The sequence below is a fragment of the Choloepus didactylus genome (genome assembly GCF_015220235.1).
Source record: "Choloepus didactylus isolate mChoDid1 chromosome 26 unlocalized genomic scaffold, mChoDid1.pri SUPER_26_unloc2, whole genome shotgun sequence".
NCBI classification, from domain to species: domain Eukaryota; kingdom Metazoa; phylum Chordata; class Mammalia; order Pilosa; family Megalonychidae; genus Choloepus; species Choloepus didactylus.
The window spans coordinates 3213128-3235881 of NW_023637615.1; the positions used below are offsets into that span (position 1 = coordinate 3213128).

Consider the following 22754-nt stretch of genomic DNA (forward strand, 5'->3'; position numbering starts at 1 on the left):
CACTTCCTAAGTGTTGGCTTCCATCCTTACGAAGGCCTAGGTTCAGATCAGGGTGAGATTACACTGACCTGCTTTCATGGGATAGGAGAAGAATTGTCACAGTCAGTTCCACTTGGGCATACTCCCTAGGGCATCAGCAAATTCAGGAACTAAATTCTTCGGGGAAGAACTCTCCCTTTGCTGAAATCTTGTTTCAGATGTGGAACGGTTCAGGGGCCACGTCTGTGGTAAATCTCTGCCATGCCCAGCAGCAGGCCAGAGGGGGACTCGGGGTGACTCTTTGCAGTTCCTTGTGGATCACACTCAATGACAGAGCCAGAGTATGTTGGCTTCCAGAACAGGGAATTCCGTAATGGCAATGGAAATGACTGGAAAGAGAAAGAAAAATATTCAGTGTCCACCTTCGTGCCGGCCCTCTGGGAGCCTCCATCCCTGGCCACAACCATGCCTGCAGCAATCTCAACATCAGCCTGTCCACATGTCATGTGGTCTCTGCATCACGGGACCACCTTGGTTATCACTCTGCCTTTAGTCCCAGAAGGAGAGATCCGGCAAGCACAAATAGAGCAAGAAATCCCACGATTAAGGGAGTCATGAACCAATCATCATGCCGGGTATAAACAGTGGAGAGGACAGACACGTCACAGTTGTCCCAGTTTCCCTGACTTCTAGAGAGTTCATTGACTGAACATGGTCATGCCTCACGGTGACCTCTCCTAAGTGAGATTCGGGGTGCTAGGCTGCATGTCTACCATCCACTGGTAATATCAGTGCCATTGGAAAAGAATGGCAGGCCCAAGCGAGAGCAGGGGCACTTCACTAAGCCTCGGCCGACCCCACAACCCACTGGAAGTTGCCCTCGGGCATACCAGTGCAGCGCACTAACGGGAGAGTCAAAAATCTCACCAACCATACGGGGGCATGTCATCCTCAGGGCTGCAGAATCATCCTCATATGTCTACTCCTGACTACGCAGGCCACAACACCTCCACCGTGACCTGCACACTTGGGGAGCCCCTTCCATGCTCAGACCACAGGGCAGCCATTGGGCTAGAGGTCTGTTGCTTAGGAACCAGATTACTTTGGGACACAGATGAGGTACAGCGTCATTTGCACATGCACATTCTGACCCCTGCTAGAATTCTAAACCACTTTGGAGCCTGTGCTGACGCTGTCTCCTCCACCGGTTCCACCCCAGTGGGAATTTTTCACTGAGTTTTGTTAACTTGGGATTTCCTGCTGCCTACTGGGCACACAGGGTTACAGCGACTCCTCTGTGGAGTAATGGGAGAAATTCAGTACCACATTCCCTGCTCTTTAGCTGAGTCTGCACACTAGGCAAAGCAGAAAAGCCTCTATTGGAAAGTGGTTATGAGGGTTGGAAGTAGTTTTTCTATAACTAGATGACAAGAGAGGGAAACAGGAAACATAGGTCTGGACAGCAGTGAAAAGTACCCCAAGGGAAATCCATGGACTGTAGGAAGAGTACTGTGTATAATATTAGAAATCTTTAAAAAAAAAAAAAAAAAAAAAAAAAAACGCCTTGAAGATAACCCATTGATGCAAACTTGAGCAATGGGGAAGCAAAGTGGTATCTTCAGATTAGTTGCCTTTCTGAAACTGTGCTTTGCTTTGTTAGAAAGTGGTGATCTTTGATGTTTGTGTGTTTTTGCAGTTTATAGACAAAATTTATAAGGAATTCAATACAGTGTAAGAAAGAAAAATTCAACTTCTCATTGAAAAAGTAATCACGATGGGGGACAATAATTATCGGCACACCTCTCCTAAAACTCATCAACTCAGTTTCATCAGGAAGAGACTCTGAGAAAAAACACAATTTAGGCAATGTATTTTCTAAAGGATGGTTCAGCAGCTTTCCAATTTACCCAGCTGAAGGAATTAATTGACATATATTCAGATGAAAGAGAATAAGTATACCTGATAACGAAATGCAGTGTTTAATACGAGACTGGACAGTATCTTTGTTTTTTTTTCCTTTCTATATTTCTAACATGATTGTTCCTGTTAACATTTTGTTTGGTCTATAGGTCATGACTGGGTAATTGTTGAGGTGTGGACCAGGTCCCTAGGCGACATATTTGTACTATGACCAGGTAAATTTAAAGATTGTGGCAATGTTCCTGTGAATACATAAGAGAACACCTCTGTTGTGAAGGGAAATACAACAAGAATAATTAAAGAAATTGACCTTTTTTACTGATAAATTTCCAATTCTTAGAGACAACCTTTATATACATGGAACATGAAGCACTGTTAATACTGTGAAGAAATGAATTAAATAAACACAGTTCCGACGTGTTGGTTTCCTTCCTTATGGAGGCACTGGGTCAGATCATGGTGCCGGGATCACGGGTGGCCGAGTTCCAGGCGCCGCCTGACCGCTCCCTCCAGGGCGGACAGTCCTGGCCGTTTCCCTGGAGACGGCTGTGTCCCGGGTCCTATGTTACGTCTTCCCCGCGGGCCTGTCCTCGCGGCCTCGCTCTTCCCAGCTCCATGGCGCCTCGCCATTCTCCTTGCCCGAGGCCCCGCGTCTGCTCGTAGGGCACCGATGTCAGCCTTAAGGCGTGGGCGTCACTTCCCGGCCCGTCGCTGCTGGCGGTGAGGATCCCGGCGACGTTCCCCACGGGACGGGCGGGCCCCGTGCGTGCCCCTGTGTGGCGGGGAGCGGCTGACACTGGGGACTCGAGCAAGTCGGCGCGGACCGCTGGATTTCCCTGGCGGGAGGGTGTTGTAGGGAGGCAGAGGCCGGCCGGTGTCCCAGGCCTCGCGGGGCCGGCCTCGGGCAATCGGTGCCCCGGGCGGTGAGGCCCGTGTGATTTCCTGGCGGCGCGGCTGTGTCCGCGGCTTCCCTCAACTCCCTGCCGGCGGCTCTCGGGCCCTCGTCGCCGCCTCGTCTCTCCGGCACCTCCTCGCCGCCTGCCGTATTCCCGGCGTTCCCGTCCTCGTCGTTCTTTCCCACCCGGGGCCACTCGTCCCGCGTCTATCGCCTCCCAGGGCGGTCTGCGGCTCCTCTCCGTTGCCCGCGTTGCCCAAGTGCGGCGGGCGGCGTGCCGCGGGGCGGGGCTCTCTTTACCGCGGGCCACCCCACCAGCGGTCAGGCGCCTGCGCCCGTGAGCGCGTTGCCGGCGTTTACACCAAGGGGCAGGCCCCGCCGCTCCTCTCCACTCGCCGCCGCACGCCCCGCCGGTGCCTGGGAATGCCCATGCCTCTGGACCCTCGCCCGGGCGCTGGCGGTGGCGGCGGCGCTGTGGAGGGGTTGGCGATCGAGTGGCCGGCCACCGGCGGCGACTCCCGATCCGCTCTGGCGCCGCGCCCCTGTTGTCGGTGGCCCCGCGGTAGGGTTTTGTTCTGCCTGCGCTCGTCGCCAGCGAGCCCTCCCTGCTCGGCGGCCCGGGACGGGTTCCCTGCCCCCTGCGGCTCTCCGGTGAGACCCGGGAGGGGGCGGGAGGGCACCGCTCCCTGCTCTTGCGGGCGGGACCCTCGCGTCTGGCGCACCCGTCCCACCCCGAGGGAGAGACGCCGCCCCCCCACCCGGGTGTTCTCCCAGGGTTTTCAGTGACTTTTGTTAACTTCGGTTTTCCTGCTGTGTATTGGGCACACGTGGGCACTTTGACTTCTACTTGGGGTAAGGGGAAAAAGTCACTAACCCATTGTGTGGTTTTTAAATGATTCTGCACACTAGGCACAGCAGAAAAGCCTCTATCTGAAACTGGATACTGGGGGTTGAAGCAGTGTTACTGTAACTAGATGACAAGAGACGGAAACGGGAAACAGGTCTGTGCAGCAAGAAAAAGTACCCAAAAGGAAATAAATGGACTGTAGGACGAGCATTGTTTATAATATTAGAAACCTTTAAACAAATGCCTTGAAGATAACACATGAATGCAAACTTGAGCATGAGGAAGCCAAGTAGTTACTATAGGTTATTTGCTTTTCTTAAACTCTGCTTTGCTTTAATGTAAAGTTTTGATTTTTTGATGTTTGTGTGTTTTTGTAGCTTATAGAGAATATGTATAATGAAGTCAATACATGGAAAGAAACAAAAATTAAACTTTTCATTTAAAAAATAACTGCAGTGCGGGCAGAATAATTATTGGCCTATCTCAACTAAAGCTCATAAAGTCAATATCAGCAGGAAGAATCTCTGAATAAAACAGAATTTGGGGAATAGTTTTTAAAGATGGTTCAGCAGTGTTCTAATTCATACAGCTGAAGGAAATTATTGATGTATATTCATGGGAAAGACAATAAATACACCTGAAGAAAATGCAATGTTTGATATGAGACTGGACACTCTGTCTTGTTTTTTCCTTTCTATATTTCTCACATTATTACTACCATTAACATTTTGCTTGGTCTATAGGTCATGAGTGGCTAACTGTTGAGGTGTGGACCAGGTCCCTAGGAGACGAATTTAAAAGGTATTCTGCTGATTAATTTTTTTCCAGGAATCACAAAATATAAAGCAATTTTAACTATTTGAAAAGAATAAAAGCAGACCTTTGACAGCAAAGTAAGGCTATTGTCATAACCTGCCTTTTCCGTTTTCTAATATATATCATGCTCACTTAATTCTACCTTTAACAAAATTAGGGCTACATACACTTCAGATTTTATTTTAACATATAAGGGTATTAGAAGGTAGATATAATTAATTCTAAAGAAAGTATTTTTACAAAAATAAAATAATGCAACTCTAATATCAATGATTTTGCAAATAATATTTATTTATTGTGTGGTTTTAATTTTCAAACTAAAGCCATTTTTCTTTATACCCGATGAATGTCTTAGGAAGGATATTGTCTGTAGTGAGAGAAATATTAAAATAATTTAAAAGTTTTACACAGCTTTTTCACCTACATCTCTATTGCTCTCTAGACAAGTAAAGACCAACTTGGATATTTGAACATGTATACTCAGAGTCTCTGATGTGTTTGGGTTGTTTTTTGGAATGTAATGTTGAATTTTCTTGTAAATACTTCTTTTCAGTAAAGCAATGTATTAGAGCCTATACTGCATTTGATTGTCTTAAAGTAAAATAAATTAAGATATCTTCTCCCTGCTTGCTTTTGGGGGTTATTTAGTGGTGAGCCAGTATCATAAGACATCCTGTGGCATCTATGCTATATACACCAAATTCTCTTTTTTATCCACAAATGTCTTTTTTCCCTGTGGCCAATGTACAGGGAAATCTATGACCTGAGCTGCCCTTTGTAAAAAGTATGCTCATTAGTTCACAAATTTGGGGCTTGAAGTGTTTTCTCTGTTTAGGACTTCACATGGCTTACCTGATAAATTTTTTTTCATGATGATCAGAGTGCACTTCCTATAGTAATTAAGAAAGAACAAAGGAAGTACAGGAGGGATTAACATTGTTTCCACAGGAACTGAAGGAAGAACTTCCTAAGTGTCTTTATTGCCTGCTGTTGCCTGTAATACTTATGCTTCAAAAGATGATTGCAGAATAGTATCACTCAATATTTCAGCCAACACAGGATAATCAGAAGATTGCTTTCACAAGCATATCAATTAAAAACTATGTCTGCATTAAGAAACTACAAAATCCCCACACTGGTTTCTTGTCTCTTTATGGCAAATAACTGAGGTCCTACTGAGTGCATAAATCAATGCTGCTCATTATGCTGGATGCCAGTTATGATCCATTTACAAAGGGTTTACATAAAGAAACAGTGAATATGTGTAGGTGGCATGGAAGACTGATAATCTTACCAATAGAAGAAGGAAAGAATGATGCTGTAGAAATCAAATGAAATAAATCTAGATGATAGTCACATATGTGCAAAGTAAGGAAACAGGTTTGCCCTTCTTCAAATTACTCAAGGAAAAATATGTTTCAACCAACATAAGGTTTTGTTAAAATTATTTAGCCCATATTTAAAATAAATTGAAGCTCAATCCATATGTACATATATCAAATGCATCAATAATTTATGCATTAAAATAAGAATTTTAATCTGGTGCTTATCAATGAGAAAGCCAAAGGCACAAGTAATTATACTGAAATATGTAGAGGCAGTTTGCAGTAATGTGAAGTATTAATGGCATTGACCTTAAGTACCAGGCATACTTATAATCTAGAGATGCTCATATCTGTCCACATTCTTAATAGTGATCTCATGGAATCTTTGCCCAAAAGGCAATACAAATATAGGAGTTTTAACATAAGTTTTACCCTTGGGAAGACGGTTGCTGCAAAGGAGAGGCTAGGCCTCCCTATATTTGTGCCTAAGAGTCTCCCCCTCAATGCCTCTTTGTTGCTCAGATGTGGCCCTCTCTCTCTGGCTAAGCCAACTTGAAAGGTGAAATCACTGCCCTCCCCTCTACGTGGGATCAGACACCCAGGGGAGTGAATCTCCTTGGCAACGTAGAATATGACTCCCGGGGAGGAATGTAGACCCGGCATCGTGGGACGGAGAACATCTTCTTGACCAAAAGGGGGATGTGAAAGGAAATGAAATAAGCTTCAGTGGCAGAGAGATTCCAAAAGGAGCTGAGAGGTCACTCTGGTGGGCACTCTTACGCACACTTTAGACAACCCTTTTTAGGTTCTAAAGAATTGGGGTAGCTGGTGGTGGATACCTGAAACTATCAAACTACAACCCAGAACCCATGAATCTCGAAGACAGTTGTATAAAAATGTAGCTTATGAGAGGTGACAATGGGATTGGGAAAGCCATAAGGACCACACTCCACTTTGTCTAGTTTATGGATGGATGAGTAGAAAAATAGGGGAAGGAAACAAACAGACAAAGGTACCCAGTGTTCTTTTTTACTTCAATTGCTCTTTTTCACTCTAATTATTATTCTTGTTATTTTTGTGTGTGTGCTAATGAAGGTGTCAGGGATTGATTTAGGTGATGAATGTACAACTATGTAATGGTACTGTAAACAATCGAAAGTACGATTTGTTTTGTATGACTGCGTGGTATGTGAATATATCTCAATAAAATGATGATTAAAAAAATAAATAAAAAAGAAAAAAAGAAAAAAAAATCTTATTGAGCTATAATTGGTATTTAATGAACACAATAAATATATATAGTTCAATAATTTCTGACAAATATATACACACAAAATCTGCAACCATAATCAAATATATAAACTTCTTATCTACCCTCAAAAGTTTCTTCAAACCACATGGAGACAATTCAATTCTTCTAGGACACCCAGCAAGCCACTGGTATCCATTCTTTTCTAATAGATTAGCCTCACTTTTCTTAGGTTTATATATGTATGTGTGTGTGTTTGTATGTATAAGTAAATATAAACATATAAATATATTTCTGTGATGAATAATGACATTAAGCAACTTTTGATATGTTTACTGGCCTTTTTTATATTTTGTCAAATTTCTAATCAAATTATGTGCAATTTTTAAATTTATTTTATTTATATTTTATATTTTATTTACATTTCTAATATTCCTTCTGTTTCCAGATGAATTCAATTTTTGTTTCACAAATACAAATTCACTTCATGTGGAAGACATAAAGAGGAACTCATTTTATCCTTAGTATTATGTAAGTATGTACCTTATATTGCTATCATTGCTTTTCTCATTTTAATGCAGTTTTTATATATAATTTAATGATAGTTTAATTTCAAAAAATGTTTGTGTAGGTAAGACAGTGAAATTTTTTAAAACCTGAATTTAATACATTTTACTAGTTTTCTAAAACAACTTAGAGGAATCATTATTTATAGCAGATGTAGTATTTATGCAAAATCTGGCATCAGGTGTATTGCATATGTATATAATGTGTGTGTATATATATACTGAAGTATGTGGAGGCAGTTTACAGTAGCATGAAGTATTAATGGCATTAATTGACCTTAGGTACCAGGCATAAAGACATAGATATATATGGATCCAAAGATTATAAGAGATAGGAAACAGATCTACATCCAAACAGCATTTTAGAGTACAGAGTCTGATACTGGGATTTATAAATGCTCTTTAAAACATGGGATTTGGAGGGGAGGTGTCTTGTTTTCAAAACCAGAGACTTTTCTCAGGACTCTAGCCAACATCATAAATGTCACAGAAGAGGGCAAAGGGGAAGCTCTTCTTGCTTTAATTCTTCTTTTGCATCAGAAATTCCAGTATCACTGAGATAGGAACCACTGCATTAAGAAGGGAGTGAACAGGTTCCCCCAAAGAAAGATTCTTGCTTAGTTATGTTTACTGCCATGCCTAATGCTTGGCAGCTCCAAGACATTTCAGTAGTGGAACATCATAAACCCAACATTCTCTATCTTCCTGAAATAACCTTGTTTCCCCTTCAATTTCCTTCTCCTTGCTTTATTGGTCTTCTGCTCTTTGAATTTCTTCAACTCCATGCTTTGTTTCAGTTGCAATATTCAGTGTCTCTGGTTTTTAAGATGAAAGTGACATCCTACAAAAGGCAACAGGATTCATACTCATTCTGATCTTCCAACTTCCACACTTTCTTCTTGATTACAGGTGACTTCTTCATATCTATAAAGATATTTTCCCTGTTGCATATTTTGCATGCATTACACCATTCCATTCCTCTTCAACTAAGAAAAAAGTCCTCTTGAATTTGGAGAAAAAAATTCAGTGGTAATTGTGTTGCTTGCCTCCATAGAAAGGTGTAGTATAGAAGATGATATTTGCACCATAGCCTTTTTGGAACAATTAATATTGTATTCTCCTAGCTCTACCTAGGGCATGGTGAAGATAGATCTTCCATATTTGGGAAATGTGAGAAGACAATATTGATCTTAGCCTAGACATGAGACACAGCCCTGCCCTATGTTGCTCAAGCCAACTGACATCCCAAGGAATTTTGATTTGGTCCACATATAAGCATTGTATTGCATCTTTTTGTTAAAGCACTTAGCATAAAAGGATGAATGGGTGGATGATGGGTAAACTGATCAGCCATGAATGTCACTCTTTTTGGAAACCAGGGAACCAGTCTTTCCAAAATTAGTTCTGTGTTCTCTTCAGTGCTATTTAGTAGCATCCAATGAAACTGCAAGATTTTGACCACAAAAGGTCTGCATGGCTTTTTGGCAACTGATCCTTTCATTCCTGCATGAAAGGGTGAAATGTACCATTTCAAAACCTAAGCCATGCAATCCCTGGGATCCTTCTGGTCTCCAATGCTCACAAACAGGACTGGATGTGCAAAATATCTGCATACATCTCTAAAAGATCTTCTTTTAAGAATAAATTTTGGAAGAACTACTTTAGTAAGATCCATTCTAAGCCTAACTTGTGACAAGTGTTGTATGATAATCCTCTTGTGCTCTTCTCCTGACCCTACATCCCCTTCACTGCCTCCTTTATCATTGAAGAGGTAAACATCCCTTGTCCCATTGGACATGGGAGATTTCAGTGATTTTGGACTATTTCCTGAGCTGCTATGTTTCAACATGGAGGTATATCAAGAGGAATATATTAAGTACTTTGGGGATAAGCCACTTTGATGGAATTCAAGAGCATCATAGTATTCATCCCCACTATTAGAATAAAAGAACCCCAGGACTGTCTTTGGAGACAAGATGTCAAGGCTTGGAGACATTAGACTGCTGCTAGGTGTTGAGTGTCCACTGCCTGTACTATTTGGTATTGAGACCTGATGATGTCTCAGGGTAGCTAAGACAGGTACAACTGGTAGGGAAGATAGACACAGTTTTGACTTACACAACTTAATAGGTTCTGGAATTAAGACAGTCTGAGAAGGCATTTTGCTGATCACAGGTTCCAAGGAGCTGTTGATATACTGCATCTACAGTATTAATAGTACTTATAATCACATATGTATGTTTCTCCACATTATTCTGGTCATTAATTCTGCAGCAACTCAATGCAGTGTTTAATTGATTCTACCATGCTATTTGTTGTCTCTTTTAGAGATTCAATTTTCTTTCTCTGTTCATTACTGGAGACCTTAAGACAACTTAGAGTTGGCACAGTACCAGTCACCTGGAGATCCAGACAGAAAGATATTTGGAGGATGGAGCCCAAAGTTTATCCCAGAGAGGCTAAGAGGGGACCACCAGATGCTTAGAAAGAAACACCCTGGGAGAAAAATCAAGGAGGCACAGGAGTTGAGAGAGACAAACTAAGAGTGATGGATGCCCAGAGACATGTTGGAGAAATCAATTTTGAAACCACAATCCAGGTACAAAGGATGAGCAGACATTAGCACAGGCCTTCCCAGTTGACAGAGTGTGGCAGATGTCATTGGTCTTAAGTGAACATATCCTCCTGTTGATGGCCTTGTTTGGACACTTTTCTTCCCTTAGAAGTGTAAGTTTGTAAACTAATAAACACACTATAAAATCCAATATGCTTCTGATATTTTGCACTCAAGTGACCTTAGCAAACCAGGAAACCATATGTTCCCTTAACTCATTGATTTTATTTCTTAATTGATTTAACATGTTTTTAAAATTTTTATTGAGATTGTTCATATACCATACAATTATCCAAAGACCCAAAGTGTACAATCAATTGCCCATGGTACTAACAAGCAGTTGTGCATCCGTCACAACAATTATTTTTTTTTTGAAATTTTAGAAATTTTCATTACTCCAGAAAAGAAATAAGGAGATGAAAAGGAAACTCAAATCCTTCCATACCCCTAACCACCCCCTCTCCTTTACTGACTCATAGTATTGGTGTAGGACATTTGTTACTATTGAAAGAATGTTAAAGTACTACCTGCTTTAGCATTTAGTTTGCAATAGGTATATTTTCCATATATGCCCTTCTATTCTTTTTTTTTTAAGTGAAAATTATTTTTTATTAAATTCAGTTTTATTGAAATATATTCACACACCATACAATCATCCATGATATACAATCCACTGTCCACAGTATGATAACATAGTTATGCGTTCATCACCACAATCTATCTCTGAACATTTTCCTTACATCAGAAAGAACCAGAACAAGAATAAAAAATAAAAGTGAAAAAAGAACACCCAAATCATCCCCCATCACACCCCATTTGTCCTTTAGTTTTTATCCCCATTCCTCCACTCATCCATACACTAGATAAAGGGGGTGTGATCCACAAGGTCTTCACAATCACACTGTCACCCCTTGTAATCTACATTATTATATAATTGTCTTCAGGAGTCCAGACTGCTGGGTTGGAGTTTGGTAGTTTCAGGTATTTACTTCTAGCTATTCCAATACATTAAAGCCTAAGAGGTGTTATCTATATAGTGCATAAGAATGTCCACCAGAGTGACCTCTCGACTCCATTTGGAATCTCTCAGCCACTGAAACCATTGCATCTCATTTTGCATCCCCCTTTTGGTCAAGAAGATACTCTCAGTCCCATGATGCCAGGTCCACATTCATCCCCGGGAGTCATACTCTGTGTTGCCAGGGAGATTTACACCCCTGGGAGCCGGGTCCCACGTAGGGGGGAGGGCAGCGAGTTCACCTGTCGAGATGGCTCAGTTAGAGAGAGAGAGGGCCACATCTGAGCAACAAAGAGGTACTCAGGGGGAGACTCTTAGGCACCATTACATACAACTTTAGACTCTCCTTTGTGGTAATGAGCTTCATAAGGGCAAGTCCCTTGCTCGAGGGCTCAGCACATCAAACCGCCAGTCCCAATGTTTGTGACAACGTCAACACCAGTCCAGGTGAGGATGTCCAACACATCCGCACCTTCCCCCAGATCCTCGGGGCTGGGGAGGGGGAGGCTGTAAATATATTTTTTATTATCTGCCCAAATTACTCTAGGATGTGTCACTATTTCACTCCAGCCTATACTAACCTACCGTATCTCACTTCCTATTCAAAGTTCCATGCAATTGTGGTGCAAAAACCATATTCTTTAATGCAATCTTGTGGGGGCAGACATATTAGTGTTGATTAGGTTGGAATCCTTTGATTGTTTCTATGGAGATGTGACTCAATCAAATGTTGGTGACCCATTTGATTAAATTATTTCCATGGAGATATAGACCCCACCCATTCAGGGTGGGTCTTGATTTAATCATTGTAAGTCCTATTACAGAGCTCACAAACAGAAGGACAGAAGAGCAGTTGAGAGAAACACATCAGAGATGCTAGCCCAGAGTTTGTTCCCGAGAAGCTCAGAGAGGGCAAAACACCCCAAGAGCAACATTTGAGGAGCACACAGGTGCTGAGAGAGGAGCTGGAATACAACCCAGGATAAGCAAATGCCAGCCACATGCCTTCCAAGCTAACAGAGATTTTCTGGACACCATTGGCCTTCCTTCAGTGAAGGTATTCTTGAGCTGATGCCTTAATTTAGACATTTTCATGGCCTTTACACTGTAACTTTGTAACTGAATAAACCCCCTTTATAAAAGCCTATCCATTACTGGTATTTTGCATAACAGCAGCATTAGCAAACCAGAGCAGATGGTAATTCTCTCTTTCACTTTCTGATAACCCACTAAACTTTTCCACAGTGGCTGTACCATTTTATATTCCCACCAACAATATACTAAGTTTCCTATTTCTTGGCATCCTCACCTACACTTGTTATTTTCCATTTTTAAAATGATAAACATCCTGGTTTGTGTGAAGTGATTGTCATTATGATAATGCTATTATTTTTTAAATGTCAACGGTGACAAAAAAACACAACTGATATTGATTTCGAATCCTGGACCTTATTCAAGTAGCTTTTATTTTTTGTAAATCCCTTAAGATTTTTCATATATACAATCACACCATCTGTGCCAGTTTGAATGTATTGTGTTCCCTAAATGCCATTATCTTTGATGTAGTCTTGTGGGGCAGATGTTTTGGTGCTGATTAGATTTGCTTGGAATGTGCCCCACCCAGCTGTGGGTGATGACTCTGATGAGATATTCCCATGGAGGCATGGCCCCACCCATTCACGGTGGGCCTTGAACAGTGGAGCCATATAAATGAGCTGACTCAAAGAGAAGGAACTCAGTACAGCTGTGAGTGACGTTTTGAAGAGAAGCAAGCTTGCTCAAAATGGGAGAAAGACATTTTGAAACCAGAACTTTGGAGCAGACGCCAGCCACGTGCCTTCCCAGCTAACAGAGGTTTTCCGGATGCCATTGGCCATCCTCCAGTGAAGGTACCCAATTACTGATGTGTTACCTTGGACACTTTATGGCCTTAAGACTGTAACTGTGTAGCCAAATAAACCCCCTTTTTATAAAAGCCAATCCATCTCTGGTGTTTTGCATTCTGCAGCATTAGCAAACTAGAAAACCATCTTTGAATAAGGCCAGTTTGTATGCTTTTTAATTTTTCTTGCCTTATTGCACTGACTAGGGCCTCCACTACAATGCTGAATAGAAGTGGTGAGGACAGCTGCCCTTGCCTTTTTCCTGCCCTAGGGGGGAAGCATTCAGTTTTTCAGGTATCATGTTACCTGTAAGTTTTTTTTTTTTATCTTCATTTTATTGAGATATATTCACATACCACGCAGTCATAGAAAACAAATTGTACTTTCGATTGTTTACAGTACCATTACATAGTTGTACATTCATCACCTAAATCAATCCCTGACACCTTCATTAGCACACATACAAAAATAACAAGAATAATAATTAGAGTGAAAAAGAGCAATTGAAGTAAAAAAGAACACTGGGTACCTTTGTCTGTTTGTTTCCTTCCCCTATTTTTCTACTCCTCCATCCATAAACTAGACAAAGTGGAGTGTGGTCCTTATGGCTTTCCCAATCCCATTGTCACCCCGCATAATCTACATTTTTATACAACTGTCTTCGAGATTCATGGGTTCTGGGTTGTAGTTTGATAGTTTCAGGTATCCACCACCAGCTACCCCAATTCTTTAGAACCTAAAAAGGGTTGTCTAAAGTGTGCGTAAGAGTGCCCACCAGAGTGACCTCTCAGCTCCTTTTGGAATCTCTCTGCCACTGAAGCTTATTTCATTTCCTTTCACATCCCCCTTTTGGTCAAGAAGATGTTCTCCGTCCCACGATGCCGGGTCTACATTCCTCCCCGGGAGTCATATTCCATGTTGGCAGGGAGATTCACTCCCCTGGGTGTCTGATCCCACGTAGCGGGGAGGGCAGTGCTTTCACCTTTCAAGTTGGCTTAGCCAGAGAGAGAGGGCCACATCTGAGCAACAAAGAGGCATTCGGGAGGAGGCTCTTAGGCACAACCATAGGGAGGCCTAGCCTCTCTTTGCAGCAACCGTCTTCCCAAGGGTAAAACTTATGGTAGAGGGCTCAACCCATCAAACCACCAGTCCCCTATGTCTGTGGTCATGTTAGCAACCATGGAGGTGGGGTAGGCAAATACCCCTGCATTCTCCACAGGCTCCTCAAGGGGGCATTACATCTTTTTTTTTCCTTGTTTTTCTTTTTTTGTTTTTTTTTTTTTAACTTTCCCATCTTTTTTAAATCAACTGTATGAAAAAAAAAAGTTAAAAAGAAAACAAACATACAATAAAAGAACATTTCAAAGAGACCATAACAAGAGAGTAAGAAAAAGACAACTAACCTAAGATAACTGCTTAACTTCCAACATGTTCCTACTTTACCCCAAGAAAGTTACATAATATAGTAACATTTCTGTGAACTTGTTCCTACTATATCCATCAGAAATTAACAGACCATAGTCATTCCTGGGCATCCCCAGAACGTTAAATAGCTTATCTGTTCTTCTTGGATTATTGTTCCCCCTTCCTTAATTGGTCTCTACTGCTAGTTCCCCTACATTCTACATTAAAAACCATTTGTTTTACATTTTTCAAAGTTCACATTAGTGGTAGCATATAATATTTCTCTTTTTGCGCCAGGCTTATTTCGCTCAGCATTATGTCTTCAAGGTTCAACCATGTTGTCATATGTTTCACGAGATCGTTCCTTCTTACTGCCGTGTAGTATTCCATCATGTGTATATACCACATTTTATTTATCCACTCATCTGTTGAAGGACATTTGGGTTGTTTCCATCTCTTGGCAATTGTGAATAATACTGCTATGAACATTGGCGTGCATATATCTGTTCGTGTCACTGCTTTCCGATCTTCCGGGTACATACCGAGAAGTGCAATCGCTGGATCGAATGGTAACTCTATAGCTAGTTTTCTAAGGAACTGCCAGACTGTCTTCCAGAGTGGCTGAACCATTATACACTCTCACCAACAATGAATAAGGGTTCCAATTTCTCCACATCCCCTCCAGCATTTGTAGTTTCCTGTTTGTTTAATGGCAGCCATTCTAACCGGTGTTAGATGGTATCTCATTGTGGTCTTAATTTGCATCTCTCTAATAGCTAGTGAAGCTGAACATTTTTTCATGTGTTTCTTGGCCATTTGTATTTCCTCTTCAGAGAACTGTCTTTTCATATCTTTTGCCCATTTTATAATTGGGCTGTCTGTACTATTGTCATTGAGTTGTAGGATTTCTTTGTATATGCAAGATATCAGTCTTTTGTCAGATACATGGTTTCCAAAAATTTTTTCCCATTGAGTTGGCTGCCTCTTTACCTTTTTGAGAAATTCCTTTGAGGTGCAGAAACTTCTAAGCTTGAGGAGTTCCCATTTATCTATTTTCTCTTTTGTTGCTTGTGCTTTGGGTGTAAAGTCTAGGAAGTGGCCGCCTAATACAAGGTCTTGAAGATGTTTTCCTACATTCTCTTCTAGGAGTTTTATGGTACATTCTTTTATATTGAAATCTTTGGTCCATTTTGAGTTAATTTTTGTGTAGGGGGTGAGGTAGGGGTCCTCTTTCATTCTTTTGGATATGGATATCCAACTCTCCCAGCCCCATTTGTTGAAAAGACCATTATGACTCAGTTCAGTGACTTTGAGGGCCTTATCAAAGATCAGTCAGCCATAGATCTGAGGGTCTATCTCTGAATTCTCAATTCGATTCCATTGATCTATATGTCTATCTTTGTGCCAGTACCATGCTGTTTTGGCAACTGTGGCTTTATAATAAGCTTCAAAGTCAGGGAGTGTAAGTCCTCCCACTTCGTTTTTCTTTTTTAGAGTGTCTTTAGCAATTCCAGGCATCTTCCCTTTCCAAATAAATTTGATAACTAGCTTTTCCAAGTCTGCAAAGTAGGTTGTTGGAATTTTGATTGGGATTGCATTGAATCTGTAGATGAGTTTGGGTAGAATTGACATCTTAATGACATTTAGCCTTCCTATCCATGAACATGGAATATTTTTCCATTTTTTAAGGTCCCCTTCTATTTCTTTTAGTAGAGTTATGTAGTTTTCTTTGTATAGGTCTTTTACATCTTTGTTTAAGTTTATTCCTAGGTACTTGATTTTTTTAGTTGCTATTGAAAATGGTATCTTTTTCTTGAGTGTCTCTTCAGTTTGTTCATTTCTAGCATATAGAAACATTACTGACTTATGTGCATTAATCTTGTATCCCGCTACTTTGCTAAATTTGTTTATTAGCTCTAGTAGCTGTATCGTCGATTTCTCAGGGTTTTCTATATATAAGATCATATCATCTGCAAACAATGACAGTTTTACTTCTTCTTTTCCAATTTGGATGCCTTTTACTTCTTTGTCTTGCTGGATTGCCCTGGCTAGCACTTCCAGCACAATGTTGAATAACAGCGGTGACAGCGGGCATCCTTGTCTTGTTCCTGATCTTAGAGGGAAGGCTTTCAGTCTCTCACCATTGAGTACTATGCTGGCTGTGGGTTTTTCATATATGCTCTTTATCATGTTGAGGAAGTTTCCTTCAATTCCTACCTTTTGAAGTGTTTTTATCAAAAATGAATGTTGGATTTTGTCAAATGCTTTTTCAACATCTATTGACATGATCAATTGATTTTTCCCTTTTGAATTGCTAATGTGTTGTAATTGATTGATTTTCTTATGTTGAACCATCCTTGCATGCCTGGAATGAACCCCACTTGGTCATGGTGTATGATTTTTTTAATGTGTCTTTGGAATTGATTTGTAAGTATTTTGTTGAGGATTTTTGCATCTATATTCATTAGGGAGATTGCCCGGTAGTTTTTCTTTTTTTGTAGCATCTTTGCCTGGTTTTGGTATTAGATTGATGTTAGCTTCATAAAATGAGTTAGGTAGTGTTTCATTTTCTTCAATGTTTTGAAAGAGTTTGAGTAAGATTGGTGTCAGTTGTTTCTGGAAAGTTTGGTAGAATTCCCCTGTGAAGCAATCTGGCCCTGGGCATTTATTTGTGGGAAGATTTTTGATGACTGATTGGATCTCTTTGCTTGTGATTGTTTGGTTGAGGTCTTCTATTTCTTCTCTGGTCAGTCTAGGTTGTTCATATGTTTCCAGGAAATTGTCCATTTCTTCTACATTATCCAGTTTGTTGCCATACAGTTGTTCATAATATCCTCTTATAATTTTTTTAATTTCTTCAGGATCTGCAGTTATGTCACCTTTTTCATTCATTATTTTGTTTATATGGGTCTTCTGTCTTTTTGATATTGTCAGTCTAGCTAGGGGCTTGTCAATGTTTTTGATCTTCTCAAAGAACCAACTTTTGGTGATATTTATCCTCTCTCTTTTTTTTTTTTTTTTTCTCTATGTCATTTATTTCTGCTTTAATCCTTGTTATTTCTTTTCTTCTGCTTGGTTTAGGACTGGTTTGCTGTTCATTTTCTAGCTTCTTCAGGTGATCAATTAGTTCTTTGATTTTGGCTCTTTCTTCCTTTTTAATATATGCGTTTAGTGATATAAATTTCTGCCCTAGCACTGCTTTTGCTGCATCCCATAGGTTTTGGTATGTTGTGTTCTCATTTTCATTCGTCTCTATATATTAAGCAATTTCTCTTCCTATTTCTTCTTTAACCCACTGATTGTTTATGAGTGTGTTGTTTAACCTCCAGGTATTTGTGAATTTTCTAAGTCTCTGATGGTTATTGACTTCTAATTGTATTCCATTGTGGTCAGAGAATGTGCTTTGAATAATTTCAATCTTTTTAAATTTATTGAGGCTTGTTTTATGTCCCAGCATATGATCTATTCTGGAGAAAGTTCCGTGAGCACTAGAAAAGTATGTGTATCCTGGTGATTTGGGATGTAATGTCTTGTATATGTCTGTTAAATCTAATTCATTTATCAGATTGTTTAGGTTTTCAATTTCCTTATTGGTCTTCTGTCTGGTTGATCTATCTATAGGAGAGAGTGATGTGTTGAAGTCTCCCACAATTATTGTGGAAACATCAATTGCTTCCTTTAGTTTTGCCAGTGTTTCTCTCATGTATTTTGTGGCACCTTGATTGGGTGCATAGACATTTACGATTGTTATTTCTGCTTGCTGAATTGCCCCTTTTATTAGTATGTAGTGGCCTTCTTTGTCTCTCAAAACATCCCTGCATTTGAAGTCTATTTTATCTGAGATTAATATTGCTACACCTGCTTTCTTTTGGCTGCAGTTTGCATGAAATATTTTTTTCCATCCGTTCTCTTTCAATTTCTTTGTGTCCCTGTGTCTAAGTTGAGTCTCTTGTATGCAACATATTGATAGTTCATTTTTTTTATCCATTCTGCAAATCTATATCTTTTAATTGGAGAGTTTAATCCATTTACATTCAACGTTATAACCGTGAAGGCATTTCGTGAATCAGCCATCTTATCCTTTGGTTTATGTTTGTCATATTTTTCCCTCTCTCTATTAATATCCTTTATTGTACCCATACCGAATCTCTTTAGTACTGAACCTTTCTCCAAGTCTCTCTGTCCTGTCTTTGTTTCTCTGTCTGTAGGGCTCCCTTTAGTATCTCCAGTAGGGCAGGTCTCTTGTTAGCAAATTCTCTCAGCATTTCTTTGTCTGTGAAAAATTTAAGCTCTCCCTCAAATTTGAAGGAGAGCTTTGCTGGATAAAGTATTCTTGCCTGGAAATTTTTCTCACTCAGAATTTTAAATATATCGTGCCACTGCCTTCTTGCCTCCATGGTGGCTGCTGAGTAGTCACTACTTAGTCTTATGCTGTTTCCTTTGTATGTGGTGAATTGCTTTTCTCTTGCTGCTTTCAGAACTTCCTCCTTCTCTTCTGTGTTTGACAGTGTGATCAGTATATGACTCAGAGTGGGTTTATTTGGATTTATTCTATTTGGAGTTCACTGAGCATTTATGATTTGTGTATTTATGGTGTTTAGAAGATTTGGGAAGTTTTCCCCAACAATTTCTTTGAATACTCTTCCTAGACCTTTACCCTTTTCTTCCCCTTCTGGGACACCAATGAGTCTTATATTCAGAAGTTTCATATTATCTATCATATCCCTGAAGTCCATTTTGATTTTTTCAATTTTTTTCCCCATTCTTTCTTTTATGCTTTCATTTTCCATTCTGTCATCTTCCAGGTCACTGATTCGTTGTTCAACTTCCTCTAGTCTTGTACTATGAGTGTCCAGAATCTTTTTATTTTGGTCAACAATTTCTTTAATTTCCATAAGTTCATCCATTTTTTTATTTAGTCTTGCAATGTCTTCTTTATGCTCTTCTAGGGTCTTCTTGATTTCCTTTGTATCCCGTACTATGGTCTCATCATTCATCTTTAGTTCTTTGAGTAGCTGCTCTAGGTGCTGTGTCTCTTCTGATCTTTTGATTTGGGTGCTTGGGCTTGGGTTATCCATATCGTCTGGTTTTTCATATGCTTTATAATTTTCTGTTGTTTATGGCCTCGTGGCATTTGCTGAACTTCATAGGGTTCTTTTAGGATTTGTAGACCAATTGAAGTCCTTATCTCTAATTTATCACATCTACAGCTTCGTGGAGTACACTTTCTCTAACTAACCAGTAGGTGGCGTCCACGAGCCACCTGTTCTCCACAAGCCAGTTCTCCCCTGCTTAGCCTTTTTGGTGAGTGGGGGAGTGAGTCTTGTGGGGTCCAATTGGTTTACCAAGCTTGCGTGTGTATTTGGTGTTGCCTGCCCTGTATATGGGTTGTGTTTCTTGGTAGTCAGGGAGGGGGGTGGCCCTAACAATCAAATCTCCCTGGTGATCCTAGAATTTTAAAGCTGCTGCAATAGTCTAATCCTTTAGTTCAGTCCTGCCACAGTTTGTCTCTGCCACTGACCCACAAGTCCTTGATATTGGCGTATGGCTCCTGAGACTTGCAAGTGGGCCCCTCTTCCAGGCTGTGCACCCCATGTCCTCTGTTGAAGGATGACTGTGCTATGTCACAGGTGAGTGCCGTCCCCCCAGGGCAGTTCTGGGCTGCTGGGCTGTGTAGGGAGGCTCCCAGTCTGCTGAAATGATGGCTGAATGGGGCTTTGTTAATTCACACTGCTCCACCTTCCCAACTCTGGGACAATCAGCTGATGTTGCAGGGAAGGCTAATGTCCACGCCCAGTTTTGTGGTGTGTGCCTGTTATTTGAAGCACTTCCGTCACACTGGGTTGTCTGGGGCAGCTCTGGGCTATGGGGCTGGCAATGGGCAGGAGTGTTTCCTGTCCACCAGGATAATGGCTGTGAGCGGACACCCCCTTTTTCTTGGGAAGTTGTGGTGTTTAGTGAATTTTCTCAGCCACTGGATTATTGCCTTTTGTCTCAGAGCTCTCTTAGTTCTGCTCTTGACTTGACCTGTCCAAATTGCAAGTCTTTGAAGCTTTCTGTATTGGGCTTCTTAGAGTAATTGTTTTAGAAAAAGAAAAAAGGATTAAAAGAAAAAAAAAAAAGGGCCCTCCTCAGAGATCTAATGGGTTATTGAAATGCTAAGAGACAAAGCAACCAGGGCCATTAAGGAAAGTTCCACAGGGCAGAGAGATCAGCTTTTCTTTGGGATTTGCATATGCGTCTCAGGGCCTGAGCTCTGCCCTTCCCCATTCTATGTTCACCAGAACTCCAAAAATCCTCCGCTTTTGTTTTGGAGTTTTTCGTGTTGTTTTTTTTTTTTTCTATGCCTGTCTCCTCTCTGCTGGGCTGGCTGCTCTCAGATTCTCTGGTGTCTGGTCTCAGTCTATCTATGGTTGAAGTTTGGATCAGTAGAATGAGTTTCCGATAAGGGCTGCCACTGCAGTTCTCCCTTCTCCTTCCTGGAGCTGACAGCCCCTCCTCCCACGGGACTGAGCCTGGCAGGGAGGGGCGCGGGTCCCCTGGCTGCAGAAACTTACAGATTTCGCTGATCTCAGCAGTTCGACGTTTTCATGAGTGTTGTATGAAGTATGCCCAAAGTCAGATTGTTCTGTGGTTTCCAATCCCTGCAGTTCCTGGCTTTCTACCTACTTTCCTGAAGAAGTAACTAAAACATACAGCTCATCAGTCCGCCATCTTGCCCTGCCCTCGCCCTTCTATTCTTAACTTCTAGTTATAGTGTCATACATTTGTTCTAGTTCATGAAAGAGATTGCTAATATTTGTACAGTTAATCATGGATATTGCCCACCACAGGATTCACTTCTTTATATCTTCCCATCCTTTAACCTCCAACTTTGCTTCTGCTCACATGCATGACTCTGGGCTTCCCCTTTCTACCATATTCACTGGGCTATTGTCACCTCTGTCCCTTTATAAACACAGTTAAGTTCAACCTAGTTGAGGATCCTGCTCATAATTAGCAACTGCTTCCCATTCTTTAGCCTACTTCTATATCCTGGTAACTTATATTTCATGTCTATGAGTTTAAGTATTATAATTAGTTCATATCAGTGAGACTATCCAATATTTGTCCTTATGTTTCTGACTTATTTCACTAAATATAGTTTCCTCAAGTTTTCTTCATGAACCCAATTTTAAGATGGTTTTGTTCACACACCATACCTTCCATCCTAAGTAAACAATCAATGGTTCCCTGTATAGTAATGTATTTATATATTCAACACCATCACCATTATCTATATAAGGACATCTCCATTTCTTCCACAAAGAAGGAAGAAGAGTCAAAGAAGGTAGAGAGACAAAAGAAAATGAAAAAAGAGAAAAAAATGATAAAAATAAACATAACCAGTAGGAAGCAACAAAAAGAAAAATAGCATTAAACTTTAGAATAGTCAGACAACATCACCAATGCCTAGAGTTCCATATCCCTCTTATATCCCCCTCTTATATGCATGCAGCTTTGGTATATTGCCTTTGTTACATTAAAGGAAACATATTACAATGTTTCTGTTAATTATCATCTCTAGTTTGTATTTTCCCCCAATCCCACCGCATTTTTAACACCTTGCAAGGTTGATATTCATTTGTTACTCCACATGCAAAAACATATTTGTACATTTTATCAAAATTGTTGAGAACTTTAGGTTTCACTGACTCGTATAGTCCAAGTCTTTATCTTTCCTCTTTCCTTCTGGTGTCCCACATGCTCATAACCGTCCTCTTTCAACCATATTCACAGTCATCTTTTTTCAGTGTACTTATATTGCTGTACTACCATCACCCAAAATTATGCTCCAAACCTCTCACTCCTGTCCTTTCCTATCTGTCTGTAGTGCTCCCCTCAGCATTTCCTGTAAAACAGGTATCCTGTTCACATACTCTATCATTGTCTGTTTGTCAGAGAATATTTTAAACTCTCCCTCATATTTGAAGGACAGTTTTGCCAGATACAGGATTCTTGGTTGGCAGTTTTTCTCTTTCAGTATCTTAAATATATCACAGCACTTCCTTCCTGCCTTCATGGTTTCTATTGATAAATCCACACATAGACTTATCAAGCTTCCTTTGTATGTGAAGGATCACATTTCTCTTGCTGCTTTTAGGATTCTCTTTGTCTTTGTCGTTTGATAATCTGTTTATTAAGTGTCTTGGCATATGCTTTTTCAGATGTATTCTGTTTGTGGTATGCTGCAATTCT

At 40.6% G+C, this 22754-nt stretch overlaps 1 pseudogene; it reads right to left on the reverse strand.

The window, feature by feature from the left end:
* Nucleotides 1-8236: 8236 nt before the first annotated feature.
* On the reverse strand, nt 8237-9946 carry LOC119525782 (annotated as a pseudogene).
* Between the last annotated feature and the right edge of the window lie 12808 nt (nt 9947-22754).